This window comes from Trachypithecus francoisi, unplaced genomic scaffold, assembly GCF_009764315.1.
Source record: "Trachypithecus francoisi isolate TF-2019V2 unplaced genomic scaffold, Tfra_2.0 Lachesis_group1, whole genome shotgun sequence".
Classification (NCBI taxonomy): Eukaryota; Metazoa; Chordata; class Mammalia; order Primates; family Cercopithecidae; genus Trachypithecus; species Trachypithecus francoisi.
This window is the reverse complement of record NW_022681454.1, coordinates 79,964,452-79,988,346: the sequence shown is the minus strand read 5'-3', so window position 1 is coordinate 79,988,346 and position 23,895 is coordinate 79,964,452. Positions and strand designations below refer to the sequence as shown.

General features: G+C 39.2%; 1 protein-coding gene and 1 pseudogene across 3 annotated transcripts in view; both read right to left on the bottom strand.

Annotated features, from left to right (window-relative positions):
- SCFD2 (sec1 family domain containing 2) overlaps positions 1-23,895 on the bottom strand; it is a 562,438-nt gene that overhangs the window by 497,586 nt on the left and 40,957 nt on the right. The gene's annotated exons all lie outside the window — the stretch shown is intronic.
- Positions 13,670-14,359, bottom strand: LOC117085619 (annotated as a pseudogene). The gene has a single exon (XR_004438016.1). The product of XR_004438016.1 is annotated as a 60S ribosomal protein L19-like (transcript).

Sequence of the window (23,895 nt, the reverse complement as noted above, 5' to 3'; positions counted from 1 at the left end):
GTAAAAACCCCAAATACAGGGATAACAAGCATACAGGTCTTGAATATTTCCCACAAGGAACAGCAAAGTTAGGAAGGCATTGAACAACTTACACTCACATTCAACCTTGTGGACTAGGAGCACACCATCCCCTAATAAATGTCTTCAATACTATTGAAAAATATACCTGTGGCCAGGCACAATGGCTCACACCTATAATCCTAGCACTTTGAGAGGCCAAGGCGGGAGGACTGCTTGAGGCCAGAAGTTCAAGACCAGCCTGGGCAACCTAGCAAGACCCCATCTCTACAAAAAAAATTAAAAATCAGCTGGGCATGGTAGCACACACTTGTAGTCCTAGCTACTTATAAGGCTGAAACAAGAGGATCACTTGAGCCCAGGAATTTGAGGCTACAATGAGCTCTGATCATACCAGTTCACTCCAGCCTGGGTGACAGAGTGAGATCCTGTCTCTTAAAAAAAAAAAATATATATATATATATATATATATATATACATATATATATCCTGGATATATATATATATATATATCTCCAGGATACACAGGGACAGAAATGACTGTCAAAAAGGAAGAAGTTCTTATACTCACACACCCCTTGAAACAGGAGGCATGGCATGCCAGGCAGGGCCACATGGGGAAGCACCAGGGTTGGTCAGGAGGCAGAGGGAACAAGGGAGAAACATAGGCACATGCCTTTATTGTGGATTCTGTGGGAAGGAATGGCCAAGGCAGGGTAAGCAGGCTGTGGGAGCTTAGGATTTGCTGCTTTAAATCGTTTCTGTGGGCTCTGGTTGTCTGGTACCTGGCGCTGGGGTGACGAGGGCAGGGGAATATTGGCTGGGAGCATAAGAGCCCAGCAGAGGAAAGAGGGGTGAGGTCTGATTGATAAGTTTGCATATAAGAGGCTCATTTCCTGGCTAGTTGTTTGCTATTACTAGACTCCAGGTGACAGAGCATCAAAGAAACAGAAAACAAGAAAATATTGTTAATACAAATATTGATATTAGTTAACTATGTCTTAGTCAAATAAGGCCTAGGAAAGTAGAGAAAATAAAATTGTGACACATGGGAAAGGTTCTTGAAGCTTGCCTCACCAAGAGAAGATACAACAACAGTCAGGCACTCTATCTCCAACCCTAACCCACCTTGCAATACTCCTTTTCTCACCACAAAAACTCTAACTTCCCTCTTACTTTGGTTTCTGTATTCACTCTCCTTAAGAACGTAATATAACCTAGAAAATTACTACAGATGTGCCTGTGTGTGTGTACATGCTTACATGTTTGTGACAGTTAAAAAAAAAGAGAGAAGACTCGCTGCCTTTCTAGGTGACACAGATGACAATAATTCTAACAACACTTTCCTAGAAGCTCTCCCATTCTTGAAGGTAAAATGCACTTGAGAGCCATGACTCACCAAAACATAAATGATTAACAAAAATAAGGATTGCACCATTCAATCAATTCACAAAGAATTAGCCAGAAAAGAAGAAGAAGAAGAAGAAGAAGAAGAAGAAGAAGAAGAAGAAGAAGAAGAAGAAGAAAGAAGAAGAAGAAGAAAGAAGAAAGAAGGAAGAAGGAAGAAGGAAGAAGGAAGAAGGAAGAAGGAAGAAGGAAGAAGGAAGAAGGAAGAAGGAAGAAGGAAGAAGGAAGAAAGAAGAGGAGGAGGAGGAGGAAGAAGAAGAAGAGGAGGAAGAAGAAGAAGGAGGAGAAGAAGAAGGAAGATGAAGGAGTAAATACCAGAAGAAAAGACACAGGACTGAGCTTCAAGTACAATCTAGACCAGCAATAAACAAAGAAGGTTCTAGATACCACATTTTATCAATTGCAAATGATCTGAATAAGTAAATGAATTGAAAGGCATCGTTGGAATGTATTTTGTGAGATTTACTGATAGCAGCTTTCTACAAGAAATAAAAATAAAAATAAGTAGGTAAATCTGAAATCTCAAAGGAAAGTCACTATACAAGACTTTTGACTTATTTTTATCTCGTTTGAGTCTTACAAGCATATATGGGAGGCATTATTATAACCAAATTTTCAGACGAGGGGGCTAAGGTTCAGAAAGCATAAGTAACATTAACCCTTCAGTTCAAACAATGTTTAACAGGAAGCTTTTTGTTTAAGTCACTTCGTCCAGATGTTTTTTAGGATACTAAAGGGGCATGAAAGAAGAAAACACCAATACATGGAAAAATATATGAGAAAATGGCAAACCACGACAAAGCAGCTGAGTTTATGCAAAATATGCTAGAATGATTCAGTCTTAGACTATCTATAAATATAACTTGCCACATTAACAGATGACAAGAAAACATACTACCTTTTAAATAGATTCAGCAGAAACATTTCACAGATTTCAACACCAATTCATGATTTAAAATTTTATTTATTTTTATTTTATTTCATTTTTTTGAGACAGGATCTGACTCTGTTACCCAGGCCACAGTGCAGTGGCATGATCACAATTCACTGCAGCCTCGACCTCCTAGGCTCAAGCAATCCTCCCACCTCAGCCTTCTGAACACCTGGGACAACAGGCACATGCCCCCACACCTAGCTAATTTTTGTATTTTTTGTAGTGACAGTGTTTTCAGCGTGTTGCCTAGACTGGTCTCGAACTCCCTGGCTCAAGTGATCCACCTGCCTCAGCCTCCCAAAGTGTTGGGATCACAGGCATGAGCCACTGTGCCCAGCCCATGATTAAAACATTTTGTAAAATCTTAGTAAATTAGAATGAGAGCTTCCTTAACCTGATTCAAAAAAAAAAAAAAATCTACAAAAGTCTACTGTGAACATCATTATAAATGGGGAAACATTAGAAATATTCCCCTTAAAATCAGAAATAAGGCAAGGATAGTCACCATCACCTCTCCTATTTAAAACGATGTACCAGACAAAAAGAAAAAAATATCTTCTCATTCCTAGAACATATGCAGTCTTGCTATCAGTTTTGTCAAGTACCAAGATCAAAAGAATGAAAACAGCCGGGCGCGGTGGCTCACGCCTGTAATCCCAGCACTTTGGGAGGCCAAGACGGGCGGATCACTAGGTCAGGAGATCGAGACCATCCTGGCTAACACAGTGAAACCCCATCTCTACTAAAAAAATACAAAAAACTAGCCGGGTGAGGTGGCGGGCACCTGTAGTCCCAGCTACTCAGGAGGCTGAGGCAGGAGAATGGCGTGAACCCGGGAGGCGGAGCTTGCAGTGAGCTGAGATCCGGCCACTGCACTCCAGCCTGGGCGACAGAGCCAGACTCCATCTCAAAAAAATAAAATAAAATAAAAGAATGAAAACACAAACCAACCTAGACTGTCATTCAATGAATAATCTAAACCACAGTGTCCTAAAGATGTGGTTAGCAACTTGATCTTCATAGGTCCACAGATGAACATCTTTAGTTGTCATTCATCTGTATTTATTTTAATGTAAATCACAGAAAATTTAACTAACAAATTAAACCCATGACTATTCAAGTATACAGGCATTATTTTAGAATGAGGCTTTAAGTAGGTACTGATCACTTAAGTTTAGAAACAAACAAGCAAAACCTGTCTTTATAATAAAGTCCAAATAAGAAAAAAACAAACGACAACAAAAAACTTCATAATTTAATCCAAATGCCATTAGTTGGAGCCTAGAAGGGAGTTGCACTGATACAGCAGCAGAGTTCATGTAATGAGCAGGTTGGAAACATGTTCGCGCAGAGTGTCAGAGCCTGAGAGGGTTGAGGGGGTATCATCTTGGGGAGGGTTGGTAGCTGAATACAGGGTGTTGGGATCTAAGCAAGAAGAGGAAGATGTCTGCACGAAGGGCCCAAGAGGGTGGGTGGGAGCATCAGATTGCAACCAGAATGAGGGGACATCCACATGGGATGGAGGGTGGCAGCAGTCTGACCCAGGGTGGCAGAGCCAAAGTAGGATGAGAAAGGTGTCTGTGTAGGGGTGGGCAGCTGCAGCCTGGCTCAGGATATCAAAGGCCAAGTGGAGTGAGAAGCATACCCACACCAAGAGTATGATGCACTATGGCAGTGGCAGCCCAGAGCAAGTGAGCAGACTGAGAGGGGCGAAGAGGAGTCCAGTGCAGAAGCAGGCCAAACCAAAATATCAGAGCCTAAATGGTATGAACTCTCCATGCAGAGCATGGGGCAGGATGCGTTTATGTTGGAGACCAGGAGTGATGGAGGCAGCATCCACATAGAGGAGGAGGAAAAGGCAGGAATGTTGACACTATATCGGTTAAATACAGGAGACCGAGCAAACTAAGTAAACTTATTGAGGGATAAGACGGACAGGTTACTCACCGTTCAAGAAGTAGTTACAAATACGCAAAGAGAAAAACTTAAAATGAATCCTTGAGATGCTTGCTTAGAGTTGGAAGTATTGCTGGGAACTCATAGTTCTCAATATACAGAGATTAGCATAGAAATAAAGATCGGCCGGGCGCAGTGGCTCATGCCTATAATCCCAGCACTTTGGGAGGCCAAGGCAGGTGGATCACGAGGTCAGGAGATCGAGACCATCCTGGCTAACACAGTGAAACCGTGTCTCTACTAAAAATACAAAAAAAAAAAAAAAGAAATAGGGGGGCGTGGTGGCACACGCCTGTAGTCCCAGCTACTCGGGATGCTGAGGCAGGAGAATTGCTTGAACCCAGGAGGCAGAGGTTGCAGTGAGCCAAGATAGTGCCACTGCAATCCAGCCTGGGTGAAAGAGAAAGACTCTGTCTCAAAAAGAAAAAAAAAAAAATGATCAATGTAAATACATGTGCATGTGTATATGTGTGTGTGTATGTGTGTGTATATATATATATACATTCCTTAGCTGTGTCCACTGTGAGGCCCTGGGAACAGTGACACCTCAAAAGCAGCAAGCACACTGAGAGCCCAGATCTTGGTATCTAAATACAATTTTCCACGAAAAAGAATTAGTGCTCTTAGAGAAATGACTGATTCCAGGACTAGTTAGGATAGGTACAAGATGAATTTAAAATATACCAGAAAGTATTAAAATGCTCAAAGAATGATGGTTATATATCAAAAAGACATGGAAGTCAGGGGATCTCATTGACCAAATATGGGATAAAATTAACATCAAAGCAAATAATAAAAAATGAGTTATAACCCATTGAATAAAATATGAATCTATTAGTTTATGCTAATATACACAAATAAAAAATACATGCATACATGTGGAGAACAGAGAGCTTTATCTTACCATAAAACATGAAGAAATGTAAAGAAAATGATAGAATTGGAAAAATCATGATTTTCAGCCATCACAGAAATAATTCAGCCAAGACACATTAATAGATGCTAAAGCAGTGGATTAAAATTTGACAAGGAAGAGACTATTTACATAATCTTAAAATGCCTCCTTTATTCAAGTGACCAAAGCTAACATCACCATAAGTGGACGAATTTAAATTATGTTCCACCTGATGAGATGCAATAAGCAGGCCGGGTGCAGTGGCTCACACCTGCAATCTCAGAACTTTGGGAGGCCAAGGCAGGTGGATCACTTGAGGCCAGGAGTTCAAGACCAGCCTAGCCAACATGGCAAAACCCATCTCTACTAAAAATACAAAAATTAGTCAGGCATGGTGGCAGATGCCTGTAATCCCAGTTACTCAATGGCTGAGGCACAAGAATCGCTCAAACCTGGGATGCAGAGGTTGCAGTGAGCCAAGATCGCGCCATTGCACACCAGCCTGGCGACAGAATGAGACTCCATCTAAAAAAAAAAAACCCACAGCATCACTTCTGTGATATTCCTGTCAGAAATACATAACCTGAATCTAACTGTGAGGAAACATTAGACAAACATAAACTGAAGAACATTCTCCAAAATCACTGGTCTGTATTCTTCAAAACTTTCCAGATCATGAATGTTATGGGAAGACTGAAGACTAAGACGGCATGATAAGTGAATGCAGCGTGTGCTTCTGACTGACATCCTTTCACTTTTACAAAGGACATTATTGAGACAAATGGTGGAACTTGTCTAATCTACAATCTACATCTATACTCTAATGAGGGTAGTAATGTACCTGTTAATTTTTTATTATGATTATGTTGGAAAATATCCCTTTGAGAGAAATAAATACTAAAATATTTGGGAGTGATGGTCATCATGTTGGCAAATTACTCTCAAATGGTTCAGGGGAGAGAAAAGTTTCTTATACTATTTCTGCAACTTTCTTGTATGTTTAGAATTATTAATAAATTTTTATAAAGGAATCAATCAATTAAAAAAGAATACCAAGCAGCAAAAATATAAAAGTTGAGTATGTGAATGAGGTGTTCTCCAACTAAGTCTAGAAATATTACTCTAAGCAAGTGTAAAGAGAAAACACAGCCATACCAAGCATCTAAATGCTCACAACCCTTCTCCTAGGGTAAAAATTATGCTGGTTATTGCTAAGACAATTTAAATTAAAAATGCTCTGAGTAATCTCCTTATATAAAATATAAGCTCTGAGGACCTGAGATTTCTTACTTAGGGAACCTAATGTATTTAAAGCACAGGAATCTCTGAAACAAACAAAATTCTAAATAAGAGTAAAGCCACATTCTAGATTGTATAAAACCCTTAGAGACATGGTACTCCTCATAGAAATAGAGCAATATAGTCATGGACTAATGTTGGATAATACAGGTCTTGGCTATATTCTAAAACTCACTTTTCTCCTTTTACAATTAATATGGTTCATAAAACAATTACTAAAATTGAGCTCTAATATTGGAAAAGTCATAATTGAAATAGTTATGCTATAGTACCCAGTGAAAAATCCCACAGAAAACAAAAACAGAAACAAAAAGTAAAGATAATCCTGACAGAAAAAGAAAGGATATTATTCCATTTATCGAATGATGGCTTTCTATAAATAAAGTACAAATATAGAGACTGCTTCTAGAGTAAAAGAAAAAAGATGAATTCTGTAGTCAGAATTGAGCTCAAAATCAATTGTGATAGCTCTATCACCTTCAACAAGGTAAACTAATTTCTATAAACCCCAGTTTTCTTATTTCTTTTTTCCTTTTTTCTTTCTTCCTTTATTTTATGTATTTATTTATTCATTCATTCATTCATTCATTCATTCATTTACTTGAGTTGGAGTTTTGCTCTGTTGCCCAGACTAGAATACAGTAGTGCAATCATGGCTCACTGTAGCTTCAAACTCCTGGGCCCAAACAATCCTCCCACCTTAGCCTTCTGAGTAGCTAGGACTACAAGCACTACATCCAGTTAACTTTTTTCTTTTTTAGAAATGGAGTCTTGTTATGCTGCCCAGGCTGGTCTCGAACTCCTGGCCTCAAGAGATCCTCCTGTCTTTGCCTCCCGAAGTTCTGGAATTACAGACATGAGCCACTGCACCCAGCCAGTTTTCTGATTTCTAAAAGCAGAAATAAATGAGGGCTCTGGTTTCTCCATACAGTAAGCACATGAAAATGTTCTTAATATCCTTGAAGCCTGTGTATTTGGAGGAAAAAGAAAAAAGAGAAAATGTGCTCAGTATCATTAGCCACGAGGGAAATGCAAATTCAAACCACAATGAGATACCACTTCACACTCACAAGAAAGACTAAAATTTAAATGACGGATGTATTAGTCTTCTCGGGTTGCCATAAAATTTACCACAAACAGGGTGGCTTGAACAATAGAAATTTATTTTCTCACAGTTCTGGAGACTAGAAGTCCAAGATCAAAGTTTTAGCAGGTCTGGTTTCTCCCAAGGCCTCTTTCTTTGGCTTGGAGATGGCCCACTTCTTGTGTGTTCACATGGTCATCCTCTGTGCATGCATGTATCTGGTGTCTCTGTGTGTGTCCAAAGTTAATCTTCTTGTAAAGACACCAGTCAGAATTGGATTAGGGCCTACCATAAGAGACTCATTTTAACTTAATTACCTCCTTAATGGGGTTTTCTCAAAATACAGTTACACTCTGAGGTACAGGCATTAAATCTTCAACTTATGAACTTGGGAGGAGGACATTCAGTCCATAACAATGGAAATTATCAAATGTTGGCAAGAATGAGGATCAATCAGAACTCATATGTATTGTTGGTGGAAGTAAAATGACATGTTATCAACCCATGTCTACTGAAATTAAAGTATAACCCATAAATTACATGGAAAGGAAAGAGAGATAAGTCATAGTATAGCTCCCCCAAGACACTTGTTTAAGAATGTTCATAACAGTAAAAAACTGGACACAGCCCAGTGTTGCGGGAAGTCAGCAACCCCGAATGGAGGGACCAACTGAAGCCAGGGCAGAACATAAATTGTGAAAGTTTCATGGACATTTATTGGTTCTCCAAATTATTACTTTTATAATTTCTTACGCCTGTCTTTACTGCAATCTCTGCACATAAATTGTGAAGATTTCATGGACATTTATCACTTCCCTAATCAATACTCTTATGATTTCCTATGCCTGTCTTTAATCTCTTAATCCTGTCATCTTCATAAACTGAGGATGTATGTCACCTCAGGACCCTGTGATGATTGTGTTAACCGCACAAATTGTTCATAAAGCATGTATGTTTAAACAATACGAAATCTGGGCACCTTGAAAAAAGAACAGGATAACAGTGATGTTCAGGGAACAAGGGAGATAACCATTAGGTCTGACTGCCTGAGAACTGGGCAGAACAGAGCCATATTTCTCTTCTTACAAAAGCGAATAGGAGAAATACAGCTGAATTCTTTTTCTCAGCAAGGAACAGCCCTGAGAAAGAGATTGCATTCCTAGGGGGAAGTCTCTAAAATGGCCGCACTAGGAATGTCTGTCTTATACAGTTGCAGATAAGAGATGAAATAAGCCCCGGTCTCCCGTAGGGCTCACAGGCCTATTAGGACAAGGAAATTCTTGCCTAGTAAATTTTAGTCAGACTAGTTGTCTGCTCTCAAACCCTGTCTCCTGATAAGATGTTATCAATGACAATGCGTGCCCAGCAGACATGAAACTTCATTAGCAATTTTAATTTCAACCTGGTCCTGGGATCTCACTCTGCCCCCATGTGCCTTGTGATATTTTATTGCCTTATGAAGCATGTGATCTCTGTGACCCACACCCTATTTACATACTCCCTTCCCTTTGAAAATCACTAATAAAAACTTGCTGGTTTCATGGCTTTGGGGGCATCACAGAACCTGCCAACATGTGATGTCTACCCTGGACACACAGCTTTAAAATTTCTCTCTTTTGTACTCTTTCCCTTTATTTCTCAGACTGGCTAACACTTAGGGAAATAGAAAACAACATATCTTGAAATATTGGGGGTGGTTCCCCCAATAGCCCAGGTTTCCATCAACAGGAAAACGGTAAGGTAAATTAAGGTAGATTTATGCAACAAAATACTATTACATAGCAGTACAGATCAAAGCAATGTGCAAAAATTTCAAAACATTTATGCCTAGTGAAAGAATCCTGACCCAAGAGTATATGCTAAATGATTCAATTTGTGCATTTCACAATTTTATAAATATTATAAATTTTGCTTCAGTAAAAAAAAAAATACATAAATGGACTATTTAATAATATGCCTTTCAGATTATCCAGATAGGTCCAATGTAATTACAACAGTCCTTATAGGAGGGATACAAGAGGATTCAGAATTGGAGGAAAAGGCAATGTGAACATGGAAATTCAGATTGAAATGATGTGGCTATAAGCAAAGGAATGCCAAGTTAGCCCCAAGAATCTAGAAGAGGCAAAGAATAGATTCTACCCTGGAGTCCAGAATGAACCAGCCCTGCTGATACTTTGATTTTAGGGCTGTATGACTGATTTCAGATTTCTGACCTCCAGAACACTAAAATAATAAATTTGTACTGTTTTAAGCCACTAAAACTTTATAGTAATTTGGCATAGCAGCAATGAGAAACTCATACACCTATCACTGGCATCCCAGAAGAAGACAACAAAGAGGATGATACTAAAAATGTACTGGAAGAAATAATAGCTGAAAACTTCTCAAATTTGCAAGTTATAAACCTACAGACGCAATATGCTAAATAAACCCCAAACAGAATAAACCCAAGGAAACATATGCCAACACACATTACAATTCAGCTTCTGAAAACTAAAGGCCAAGGAAAAATTCTGAAAGCACTAAGAGAGAAATGATAGCTTAACTATAAGAGAAAAACAATTTAAATGACAGCAGGTTTCTCATAAAAAAGATGGAAGCCAAAAGAAAGTAGTACATTTTTCAAGTGCTGAAAGAGAAAAACTGCCAACCCAGACTCCTACACCCAGTGAAAATATCAAAATATTCTCAGATGAATGAAAACTAAAAGATTTTGTTGCCAGGAGATCTAATCTAAAAGAATGGCTAAAGGAGGTTCTCTAAACGGAAAAAAAAGAAATATTTAAATGTGGGGAAAAAAGAACACAGTGAGCCAAAATATAGGTAAATACAATGAACTTTTCTTCTTCACTTGAGGTTTCTAAATTGTTTGATGGTGGAAACAAAACTTGTAACATATTCTAATGTGATTCTAAATGTAAGTAGCAGAAATATTAAGATGATAATATTACATGTATGGGAGGGTAAAGGGAAGTTAAGGGAGCTAATGTTTCCATATTTCACTCAAACAGTTAAAATTACATCAGTAGGCCGGGTGCAGTGGCTCAAGCCTGTAATCCCAGCACTTCGGGAGGCCGAGACAGGCAGATCACGAGGTCAGGAGATCGAGACCATCCTGGCTAACCAGGTGAAACCCCGTCTCTACTAAAAAATAAAAAAAATTAGCCAGGCGAGGTGGCGGGCGCCTGTAGTCCCAGCTACTCGGGAGGCTGAGGCAGGAGAATGGCGTAAACCCGGGAGGCGGAGCTTGCAGTGAGCTGAGATCCGGCCACTGCACTCCAGCCTGGGCGACAGAGTGAGACTCTGTCTCAAAAAAAAAAAAAAAAAATTATATCAGTAGATTGAGATAAGTTATTACATGTTATTACATATAAATCTGTACATATTATATGTAAATATATATTACATATATAACATGTATTACATAATTTATGTATACAACATATTATATATCAGTTGTTATATATAATATCTAGTGTAACTACTGAAAAAACTATATAAAAAGATACATTTAAAAACACTGTAAGGGCTGGGAGCGGTGGCTCATGTCTGTAATTCCAGCACTTTGGGAGGCCGAAGTAGGTGGATCACCTGAGGCCAGGAGTTCAAGACCAGCCTGGCCAACATGGAGAAAGCTGTCTCTACTAAAAAATATAAAAATTAGCCAGGCATGGTGGTGCACACCTGTCGTACCAGCTACTCAGAAGGCTGAGACAGGAGAATTGCTCGAACCTGGAAGGCAGAGATTGCAGTGGGCCAAGATCCTACCACTGCACTCCAACCTGGACAACAGAGTAAGACTCCATCTCAAAAAAGAAAAAAAAAAAGTGCTATTAAATAAATCAAATGGAATTCTAAAAAAAAGCTCAAGTAATTCACAGAAAGGCCGGATAAAAGAAACAGATAAATGAAAAACAGAGTCTACAAAGAGAAAGCAAAAACTAAAATAGCAGGCTTGTGTCCTAATATATAAAAAGTTTTGTTAAATGGTCTAAATATACCAATTAAAAACAAATTGGCAGACTGGATTAAAATATATGACCCAACCACACGAGTTTTATAACAAACTGGATCAAATATAATGACATTGGCAAGTTGAAAATAAAAGGAAGAAAAAAGATATATTATGCAAACATTAATTAAAAGAAAGCAGAAGTAGCAATCAATATCGGATAAACTAGACATCAGAGCAAAGAAAACTAACAGAGATAGGAAGAGACATTTTATAATTATAAAAGGGTCACTACACCAAGAAAACACAGTGATCCTAACGTGTATGCACCAGACAACAGATCTGAAAAATATAAGAAACAAAAACTGATAGAAATGAAAGGAAAAATAGATTCACAAATATACTTAGAGATTTCATTATCCCTCTCTCAACAATTGAGAGAAAAACAAGACAGAAAATCAACAACGATATATAAGAACTCAAAAACACCATCAACAATAACATTACATATTCTTTTCAAGTGTCTGTGGAACATACATCAAGATAAACTATATCATTGTCCATAAAACAAATCTCAACAAATTTAAAATACCTAAAATCATATAGTGTTTATTCTTCAACCATAGTGGAAATAAACTCAAAATCAGTAACAGAAATATAACAAGAAAATATCTCCAAATCCTTGGAAACTAAATAACTCACTTATAAATAACCTATCAATGACAAAGTCTCAAGAAATATCGTAAAATAGAACAGAATAAAAATGAAACTAAAACATATAAAATTTGTGAGACACAGTTAAAGCAGTACTGAGAGGAAATTTTATAGCACTAAATGCATACTTTAGAAAAGAGGAAAAATCTCAAACCAACTATCTAACCTTCTCTCAATAATCTAGCAAAAGACAAGCAAAATAAACTCAAAACAAGCATAGGGAAGAAATTAAAAAGATAAAAGTAGAAACCAATGAAACTGAAAACAGAAAACAATATAGAAAATCAAAGAATTGCTTCCTTGAAAAAAAATCAATAAAATTAACAAACTTCTTGCAAGACTGACAAAGAAAATAGAATACATAAATTACTCATATCAAGAATAAAACAGGAGAGATTAATACAAAACCTACATACATCAAAGAGGTAATAAAGGAATACCAGGAACAACTCTACATATATAAATATGCTGTTAGCTTAAGTGGACCAATTCCTTGAAATTGACCAATTCTCTGAAAAATATATATAGGGTGAATCACAATTTGCCCAATATGAAATAGATCATTAGAAGAGTCTTATAACTATTAAGGAAATTAAATTCATAATTTGAAACTCCCAAAATAGACATTTCCAATCCTAGGTAGTTTCCCTAAAGAATTATACCAAGTACTTAAAAACAATTAACATCCTTCCACACAACATCTTCCAGAAAATAGAAGAGAAGGAAATGCTTCTAAATTCATTTCATAAAAATAGTATTACTGTAATACAAAAACCAGGCAAAGACAGTTAAAAAAAAAAAAAAAAAAAAGAGACGACAGAAAAATTACCCTCTTAATTGTAGATCCAAAAACACTTTAAAAAATATTAGCAAATAGAATTCACAAACACACACAAAGAAACTGTACACCACGACCAACAGGATTTTATTCCAGAGATGCAAAACTGGTTAATATTTTTTTTCCTTGCCTACTGCTTTTTTTGTTTGTTTTCTATTATTGTACTTTAAGTTCTAGGGTACATGTGCACAACGTGCAGGTTTCTTACATATGTATACATGTGCCATGTTGGTGTGCTGCACCCATTAACTCGTCATTTACATTAGGTATATCTCCTAATGCTATCCCTCCCCACCTCCACTCCCCACAATAGGCCTCGGTGTGTGATGTTCCCCTTCCTGTGTCCAAGTGATCTCATTGTTCAATTCCCACCTATAAGTGAGAACATGTGGTACTTGGTTTTCTGTTCTTGCGATAGTTTGCTGAGAATGATGGTTTCCAGCTGCATCCATGTCCCTACAAAGGACGCAAACTCATCCTTTTTGTGGCTGCATAATATTCCATGGTGTATATGTGCCACATTTTCTTTTTTTTTTTTTTTTTTTTTTTTTTTTTTTTTTTTTTTTTTAGCAGATAAAGGCTTGTTTTATTTTAATGGCTGATCTATGTAATCACAGAGGCCAGTATGTACAGACAAAGGGGGAGCTTTTATTTCTTGGTCTCTTCCTCCTTGGACAAAGTCTTGATGATCTCCTCCTTCTTGGCCTGGAGGCGCTCTTCACGGCGCTTGCGTGCTTCCTTGGTCTTAGACCTGCGGGCCTCAGCCTGGTCAGCCAGGAGCTTCTTGCGGGCCTTGTCTGCCTTCAGCTTGTGGATGTGTTCCATGAGAATACGCTTGTTTTTGAATACATTCCCCTTCACCTTCAGGTACAAGCTGTGATACATGTGGCGATCAATCTTCTTAGACTCACGGTATCTTCTGAGCAGCCGGCGCAGAATCCTCATTCTCCTCATCCACGTGACCTTCTCTGGCATTCGGGCATTGGCTGTACCCTTCCGCTTACCTATGCCATGTGCCTGCCCTTGCGGCGGGCCAAGGTATTTTTCCGGCATCGCGCCCGGGAATGGACTGTCACAGGCTTGCGGATGATCAGCCCATCTTTGATCAGCTTTCGGATCTGCTGACGGGAGTTGGCATTGGCGATTTCATTGGTCTCATTGGGGTCTAACCAGACCTTCTTCTTGCCACAGCGGAGGACACTAGAGGCGAGCCTCTTCTGAAGCCTGAGCATACTCATGGCTGCGGCCGCAGCAGCGAAAGGCTGTGCCACATTTTCTTAATCTAGTCTGTCACTGATGGACATTTGGGTTGATTCCAAGTCTTTGCTACTGTCAATAGTGCCGCAATAAACATACGTGTGCATGTGTCTTTATAGCAGCATGATTTATAATCCATTCAGTATATCCCGAGTAATGGGATGGCTGGGTCAAATGGTATTTCTACTTCTAGATCCCTGAGGAATCATCACACTGTCTACCACAATGGTTGAACTAGTTTACAGTCCCACCAACAGTGTAAAAGAGTTCCTATTTCTCCACATCCTCTCCAGCACCTGTTGTTTCCTGATTTTTTTAATGATTGCCATTCTAACTGGTGTGGGATGGTATCTCATTGTGGTTTTGATTTGCATTTCTCTGATGGCCACTGATGATGAGCATTTTTTCATGTGTCTGTTGGCTGTATGAAAGTCTTCTTTTGAGAATTGTCTGTTCATATCCTTTGCCCACTTTTTGATGGGGTTGTTTGTTTTTTTCTTGTAAATTTGATTGAGTTCTTTATAGGTTCTGGATACTAGCCCTTTGTCAGATGAGTAGATTGCAAAAATTTTCTCCCGTTCTGTAGCTTGCCTGTTTACTCTGATGGTGGTTTCTTTTGTTGTGTAGAAACTCTTTAGTTTAATTAGATCCCATTTGTCAATTTTGGCTTTTGTTGCCATTGCTTTTGGTGTTTTAGACATGAAGTTCTTGCACATGCCTATGTCCTGGATGGTATTACCTAGGTTTTCTTATAGAGTTTTTATGGTTTTAGGTCTAACATTTAAGTCTCTAATCCATCTTGAATTAGTTTTCATATAAGGAGTAAGGAAATGACCCAGTTTCAGCTTTCTCCTTATGGCTAGCCAATTTTCCCAGCACCATTTATTCAATAGGGAATCCTTTCCCCATTTCCTGTTTTTGTCAGGCTTGTCAAAGATCAGATGGTTGTAGATGTGTGGTATTATTTCTGAGGGTTCTGTACTGTTCCATTGGTCTATATCTCTATTTTGGTACCAGTACCATGCTGTTTTCATTACTGTAGCCTTGTAGTATAGTTTGAAGTCAGGTAACGAGATGCCTCCAGCTTTGTCCTTTTGGCTTGGGATTGTCTTGGCAATGTGGGGTCTTTTTTGGTTCCATATGAACTTTAAAGCAGTTTTTTCCAATTCTGTGAAAAAAGTCATTGGTAGCTTAATGGGAATGGCATTGAATTTATAAATAACCTTGGGCAGTATGACCATTTTCACAATATTGATTCTTCCTATCCATGAGCATGGTATGTTCTACCATTTGTTTGTGTCCTCTTTTATTTCACTGAGCAGTGGTTTGTAGTTTTCCTTGAAGAGGTCCTTCACATCCCTTGTAAGTTTGGATTCCTAGGTATTTTATTCTCTTTGAAGCTATTGTGAATGGAAGTTCATTCATGATTTGGCTCTCTGTTTGTCTGTTACTAGTGTATAAGAATGCTTGTGATTTTTGCACATTGATTTTGTATCCTGAGACTTTGTTGAAGTTGCTTATCTGCTTAAGGAGATTTGGGGCTGAGACCATGGGGTTTTCTAAATATACAATCATGTCATCTGCAAACAGGGACAATTTGACTTCTTCTTTTCCTAATTGAATACCCTTTATTTCTTTCTCTTGCCTGATTGCCGTGGCCAGAACTTCCAACACTATGTTGAAAAGGAGTGGTGAGAGAGGGCATCCCTGTCTTGTGCCAGTTTTCAAAGGGAATGCTTCCAGTTTTTGCCCATTCAGTATGATATTGGTTGTGGGATTGTCATAACTAGCTCTTATTATTTTGAGATACGCTCCACCAATACCGAATTTATTGAGAGATTTTAGCATGAAGGGCTGTTGGATTTCGTCAAAGGCCTTTTCTGCATCTATTGAGATAATCAACTGGTTTTTGTCTTTGGTTCTCTTTATATGCTAGATTACGTTTATTGATTTGCATATGTTGAACCAGGCTTGCATCCCAGGGATGAAGCCCACTTGATCATGGTGGATAAGCTTTTTGATGTGCTGCTGGGTTTGGTTTGCCAGCATTTTATTGAGGATTTTTGCATCGATGTTCATCAGGGATATTTGTCTAAAATTCTCTTTTTATGTTGTATCTCTGTTAGGCTTTGGTATCAGGATGATGTTGGTCTCATAAAATGAATTAGGGAGGATTCCCTCTTTTTCTAGTGATTTGGAATAGTTTCAGAAGGAACGGTACCAACTCCTCCTTGTACCTCTGCTAGAATTCAGCTGTGAATCCGTCTGGTTCTGGACTTTTTTTGGTTGGTAGGCTATTAATGATTGCCTCAATTTCAGAGCCTGCTATTTGTCTCTTCAGGGATTCTCCTTCTTCTTGGTTTAGTCTTGGGAGAGTGTAAGTGTCTAGGAAATTATCCATTTCTTCTAGGTTTTCTAGTTTATTTGCGTAGAGGTGTTTATAGTATTCTCTGATGGTAGTTTGTATTTCTGTGGGGTTGGTGGTGATATCCCCTTAATCATTTTTTATTGCGTCTATTTGATTCTTCTCTCTTTTCTTCTTTATTAGTCTTGCTAGCAGTCTATTTATTTTGTTGATATTTTCAAGAAACCAGCTCCTGGATTCATTGATTTTTTTGGAGGGATTTTTGTGTCTCTATCTCCTTCAGTTCTACTCTGATCTTAGTTATTTCTTGCCTTCTGCTAGCTTTTGAATGTGTTTGCTCTTGCTTCTCTAGTTCTTTTAATTGAGGGTATCAATTTTAGATATTTCCTGCTTTCTCTTGTGGGCACTTAGTGCTGTAAATTTCCCTCTACACACTGCCGTAAATGTGTCCCAGAGATTCTGGTATGTTGTATCTTTGTTCTCATTGGTTTCAAAGAACATCTTTATTTCTGCCTTTATTTCGTTATGTACCCAGTAGTCATTCAGGAGCAGGTTGCTCAGTTTCCATGTAGTTGAGCGGTTTTGAGTGAGTTTCTTAGTCCTGAGTTCTAGTTTGATTGCACTGTGGTCTCAGAGACAGTTTGTTATAATTTCTGTTCTTTTATATTTGCTGAGGAGTGCTTTACTTCCAACTATGTGGTTAATTTTGAAATAAGTGTGATGTGGTGCTGAGAAGAATGTATATTCTGTTGATTTGGGGTGGAGAGTTCTGTAGATGTCTATTAGGTCCACTTGGTGCAGAGTTGAGTTCAATTCCTGGATATCCTTGTTAACTTTCTGTCTCCTTGATCTGTCTAATGTTGACAGTGGGGTGTTAAATTCTCCCATTATTATTGTATGGGAGTCTAAGTCTCTTTGTAAGTCTCTAAGGACTTGCTTCATGAATCTGGGTGCTCCTGTATTGGGTGCATATATATTTAGGATAGTTAGCTCTTCTTCATGAATTGATCCCTTTACCATTATGTAATGGCCTTCTTTGTCTCTTTTGATCTTTGTTGGTTTAAAGTCTGTTCTATCAGAGACTAGGATTGCAACCCCTGCTTTTTTTTGTTTTCCATTTGCTTGGTAGATCTTCCTCTTTCCCTTTATTTTGAGCCTATATGTGTCTCTGCATGTGAGATGGGTCTCCTGAATACAGCAAACTGATGGGTCTTGACTCTTTATCCAATTTGCCAGTCCGTGTCTTTTCGTTGGACCATTTAGTCCATTTACATTTAAGGTTAATATTGTTATGTGTGAACTTGATCCTGTCAATATGATATTAGCTCGTTATTTTGCTCGCTAGTTGATGCAGTTTCTTCCTAGCATTGATGGACTTTATATACTGACATGTTTTTGCAATGGCTGGTACCAGTTGTTCCTTTCCATGTTTAGTGCTTCCTTCAGGATCTCTTGTAGGGCAGGCCCGGTGGTGACAAAATCTCTAAGCATTTGCTTGTCTGTAAAGGATTTTATTTCTCCTTCACTTATGAAACTTAGTTTGGCTGGATATGAAATCCTGGGTTCAAAATTCTTTTCTTTAAGAATGTTGAATATTGGCCCCCACTCTCTTCTGGCTTGGAGAGTTTCTGACCAGAGATCTGCTGTTAGTCTGATGGGCTTCCCTTTGTGGGTAACCCGACCTTTCTCTCTGGCTGCCCTTAACATTTTTTCCTTCATTTCAACTTTGGTAAATTTGACAATTATGTGTCTTGGAGTTGCTCTTCTCGAGGAGTATCTTTGTGGCATTCTCCGTATTTCCTGAATTTGAATGTTGTCCTGCCTTACTAGGTTGGGGAAGTTCTCCTGGATGATATCCTCCAGAGTGTTTTCCAACTTGTTCCATTTTCCCCATCACTTTCAGGCATACCAATCAGATGTAGATTTGGTCTTTTCACATAATCCCATATTTCTTGGAGGCTTTGTTCATTTCTTTTTACTCTTTTTTCTCTACACTTCTCTTCTCACTTCATTTCATTCATTTGATCTTCAATCTTTGATACTCTTTCTTCCAGTTGATCAAGTCGGTTACTGAAGTTTGTGCATTTGTCAGGTAGTTCTTGTGTTATGGTTTTCATCTCTATGAGTTCTTTTAAGGTCTTCTCTGCATTGATTATTCTAGTTATCCATTCATCCATTCTTTTTTCAAGATTTTTAGTTTCTTTGCACTGGTTACATCGTTCCTCCTTTAGCTCTGAGAAGTTTCATCGACTGAAGCCTTCTCTCAACTCGTCAAAGTCATTCTCCGGCCAGCTTTGTTCCGTTGCTTGCGATGAGCTGTGTTCCTTTGGAGGGGGAGATGCACTCTGTTTTATTGAATTTCCAGCTTTTCTACACTGCTTTTTCCCCATCTTTATGGTTTTATCTGCCTTTCGTCTTTGATGATGGTGACTTACTGATGGGGTTTTGGTGTGGTTGTCCTTTCTGTTTGTTAGTTTTCCTTCTAACAGTCAGGATCCTCAGCTGTAGGTCTGTTGGAGTTTGCTTGAGGTCCACTCCAGACCCTGTTTGCCTGGGTATCAGCAGCAGAGGCTGCAGAAGATAGAATATTGCTGAACAGCGAGTGTTGCTGTCTGATTCTTGCTCTGGTAGCTTCATCTCAGGGGTGTACCCCACCGTGTGAGGTGTGAGGTGTCAGTCTGTACCTAGTGGGGATGTCTCCCATTTAGGCTACTCAGGGGTCAGGGACCCACTTGAGCAGGCAGTCTGTCCATTCTCAGATCTCAACCTCTGTGCAGGGAGAGCCACTGCTCTCTTCAAAGCTGTCAGACAGGGGCATTTACCTCTGCTGAGGTTTCTGCTGCTTTTTTTTTAGCTATGCCCTGTCCCCAGAGGAGGAGTCTACAGAAGCAGGCCAGCCTCCTTGAGCTGTGGTGGGCTCCACCCAATTCAAGCATCCTGGTGTCTTTGTTTACCTACTTAAGCCTCAGCAATGGCGGGCGCCCCTCCCCCAGCCTCGCTGTCACCCTGTAGCCAGACCCCAGACTGCTGCACTAGCAATGAGGGAGGCCTCGTGGGCGTGGGACCCTCCGGGCCAGGTGCGGGATACAATCTCCCGGTGTGCCATTAGCCAAGACCCCTGGCAAAGTGCAGCACTAGGGTGGGAGTCACCGGATTTTCCAGGTGCTGCGCGCCCCAACCTCCCCTGGCCAGGAAAAAGTGGTTAATATTTTTAAATCCATCAATGTATCCCACCATATTAGCAGGTTAAAGAAAAACAATCACATGATCATATAAATTAATGTTTAAAAAAGCATTTCACAAAATTCATGATAAAAACTCTCCAAGCAATAGAAATAGAGGGACACTTACTCCATCTGACAAAAAGCATCTTCAAAAAACTCTCACAGCTAGCATTATACCTGATGGGGAAACACTGAATGCTTTCCCCTTGACATCATGAACAAGACTAGGATGTTCACACTTACCATTCTTATTCAACAGAATTCTAATCAGGGCAATAAGGCACAAAAGGAAACATAACACATACAGGTCATAAAACAACAAATAAAACTGTGTCTATTTGCAGATGACGTGATTAGCTAACAGAAAATTCATAGCTAGGGTTAGGATCTATGAAGAGATTCTGTTAAGAGGATAAAAAAGATAAGCTACAGAGTAGGAGCAAATATTTCCATACTACTTATCTGACAAAAGGTTATATAAAGAACTCTCAGACTGGGCGCAGTGGCTCACACCTGTAATACTAGCACAAGGCAGGTCAGGAGTTGGAGACCAGCCTCAGTAATAATGGCGAAATCCTGTCTCTACAAAAAATACAAAAATTAGCCAGGCGTAGTGGCACGCGCCTATAGTACCAGCTACTCAGGAAGCTGAGGCAGGAGAATCACTTGAACCTGGGAGGCGGAGATTGCAGTGAGCTGGGATCTCACCATTGCACTGCAGCCTGGGCCACAGAGCAACACTCTGCCTCAAAGAAAAAGAAGAAGAAGAAAAATAAAAAAACTCTAAAAGCTCAAGAGTAAAAACAAAATCCAATTAGAAAATGGGCCAAAGATGTGAAAAGACATTTTATCAACAGTATACGCAGATGGAAAACAAACACATGTAGAATGTTCAACATTATTAGCCAGTAGGAAAATGCAAATCAACACCAAAATGTGTCATCTTTGAATAACTAATCCTTTCCCTGGGCTGCAGTGTTCTAGCCCCAGATATCCAGAAGAATTTCAACTTACTTTACTAAGGTCTATGCTTGAAAAACATCTCAGAAAGGCATTTTCTATCTCTCCACACCCCACCTCAACACCCCAAATCCCTAGTCACTCTTGATTCCCTTACCTGGTTTTATTTGCTTATCTTCAGCTGACATTAGATTATATATTCACTTGTTTCTCTGTTATCTGTCTCCCCTATTAGAATAAGTTCCATGAAAGCAGAGATCTTGTCTTCATCAAGTGCCTGACATACAGTAGTCAATTAATAAATGTTTTGAAAAACAAATTATAACACACATTTCCATGCTTGGAGGGTTTGCTTCTGTATTTCCATCCATGATGCTTCACCTAAATAGGCTTCCTGGATTTCTAACTTTACCTGCCTTGGGCCCCAAAGATGCCTCCTTTCATTGCTAAAACCCTTTGAATTACACTGTTCTCCTTCCAGCTTTGCTAAAAGGGCACCTACCTGTACCCTGTTGATCCCATCCACCCCACTGACAGCCATTGTCCCAGTGTGACACCATTATTAAAAGGCAGAGGTAAAAGAAAAATAGGAAATGGGCCCCCTGGCAAGAATAGCAACTTATGTTAGAGGAGAGCCAGAGTTGTGGGGACAATCTGGGAAATCCTGTTGAATATACTCTAGTCTATATAACATAAGATTTAGAAACATTACCGTAAGGTTGTGATCGGTTAACTCACCAGGAGTTACCGTTTTGGACTTGTTATTGACTTTTACTAGGCAGTAAAGATCAACCTAATTAGGAACTGCAATCAGTTACTATACTTGTCATTCAAATGTAATGAGCCTTTCCATTCCTCCTTTTCCATTTTAACTAACTTCAGAGGGTTCTTGTCTTTGTTGAAAGAAGCCATAGTTTCCATTTAGATTATGAATCCCCAAGCCACAGTGACCCGAGTTCAGTTTTCTTACAACATAGATAGCACATTTTAAAGTTTTAAAACCATTTTAAAACCATTTTAAAGTTTTCAATATAAAAAAGATTCAGCGGTTTGAATGCACATTCCTTACCTAACAAATACCATGACAGAGTATCAATGTCAGCAGTTATAGAACAAGAATTTCTACCTTCCAACTTTCTTTCCTTAATATGCATTTTAAAAGGGAGAATTCTGGAAGATATATCTATTAAACATAATTATTTATCAAGAAATATAACTTAAAATGTCTCTGGTACATTAAAGCATTTAAATATTTCTTAGTAGACGTGTTTATCTCTTCATTTTCATTTTCAGAAAATAACCCTGCTTTACTTCACCACACCATTCACAGATTATTTGTGAATTCTATTGTTTAAACCTGTAACTGAGCCGAGATGGTCTTTAGGAGAAAAAGGTAATAATAGCAAGCTTCATGCTGAGAAGTAATAGGCCTTTCTTCTTCCCAATTTGCAATGTTCACTTGAAAAGTACAAAAACAAAAAAAAGTCATTTTTGCAGGGAAGCCAGGTGGGGAAGAAGAGATGCCCACAGCTTGTACCAACAGCACCATCATAACACTGCTATGTGAAGATACACCCTCTGTGTGCTGGTTGTCCAACTTAAAGCCAACACTTAATATATAGTTACTTAACACGGGCATCCAAGTTCAATAATTCTATCCATCAGAGGCATCTGAACCAGAGAAATTCCATCTTAAATAGGGGCTAAGATGAGGTTAAGACCTACTGGGCTGCAGTACCAGATGGTTAAGGCATTGGTCACAGGACCAGATAGGAGGTTGTCAAGAGACACAGGTCATAAAGACCTCGCTGATAAAAGCAAAAGAAGCCGGCCAAATCCCACCAAAACCAAGAAGGCGAGGAGAGTGACCTCTGGTTGTCCTCACTGCTACACTCCCACCAGCACCATGAGTTTATAACCACGAAGAAGTTACCTTATATGGTCTAAAAAGGGGAGGCATGAATAATCCACCCCTTGTTTAGCATATCATCGAGAAATAACCACAAAAATGGGCAACTAGCAACCCCAAGGGGCTATTCTGTCTATGGAATAGCCACTCTTTTATTCCCCTACTTTCCTAATAAACTTGCTTTCACTTTATGGACTCATCCTGAATTCTTTCTTGGGGTCTACAGACCTCTCTTGGGGTCTGGATCAGGATCCCTTTCTTGTAACACCATCTCTACAAAAATATTTTTTTTAAAAAATTAGCCAGATGTGGTGGTGTATGCCTGTAGTAACAGCTACTTGGGAGGCTGAGGTAGGATGATTGCTTGAGCAGAGGAGGTCAAGACTGCAGTGTCAGCTGTGATTATGTCACTGCACTCTAGCCTGTCTCAAAAATAAAAGAAAAAAGAAAGGAAAATGGGAATCCATCAGAATCATGAAAAACACAGGCAAACAGCCCCCAGGACAGCATTCAGCTGATAAGAGTGAAGCGCCATACGTGAGAGTGGCAGAGAGCCTCCCTCTGTGACTCACTTTTCCCCTGGGATCCATGTACCCCATGCCAAGGGACAGTACTTCATTTCTCCCAAGCCCTGGAGTTAACTTGAGGAGAGGCGTGAAGACACTGTGAGACAAAGACATCAGGAAAAGCTGTGGGCATTTTCCCAGACTTGGGACTGAGAGCAGGAGATGATTTTTAAATATTTATCTATCTATTTTTATTGGAGACACGGTCTTGCTTTGTCACCCAGGCTGCAGAGCAGTGCATTAACACAGCTCACTGTAGCCTCAGCCTCCTGGGTTCAAATGATCCTCCCACCTCAGCTTCTTGAGTAGCTGGGACCATAGGCATGCACCACTACACTCAGTTAATTTTTTATTTTTTGTACAGACAGTGTCTCATCATATTGCTCAGGATGGTCTCAAACTCCTGGGCTCACGTAATCCTCCCACCTTGTCCTCCCAAAGTGCCAGAATTACAGGCATATGCCACCATACCCGGCCAATGACACCATTTTAAATTGAGGTGCATACAAAGTCA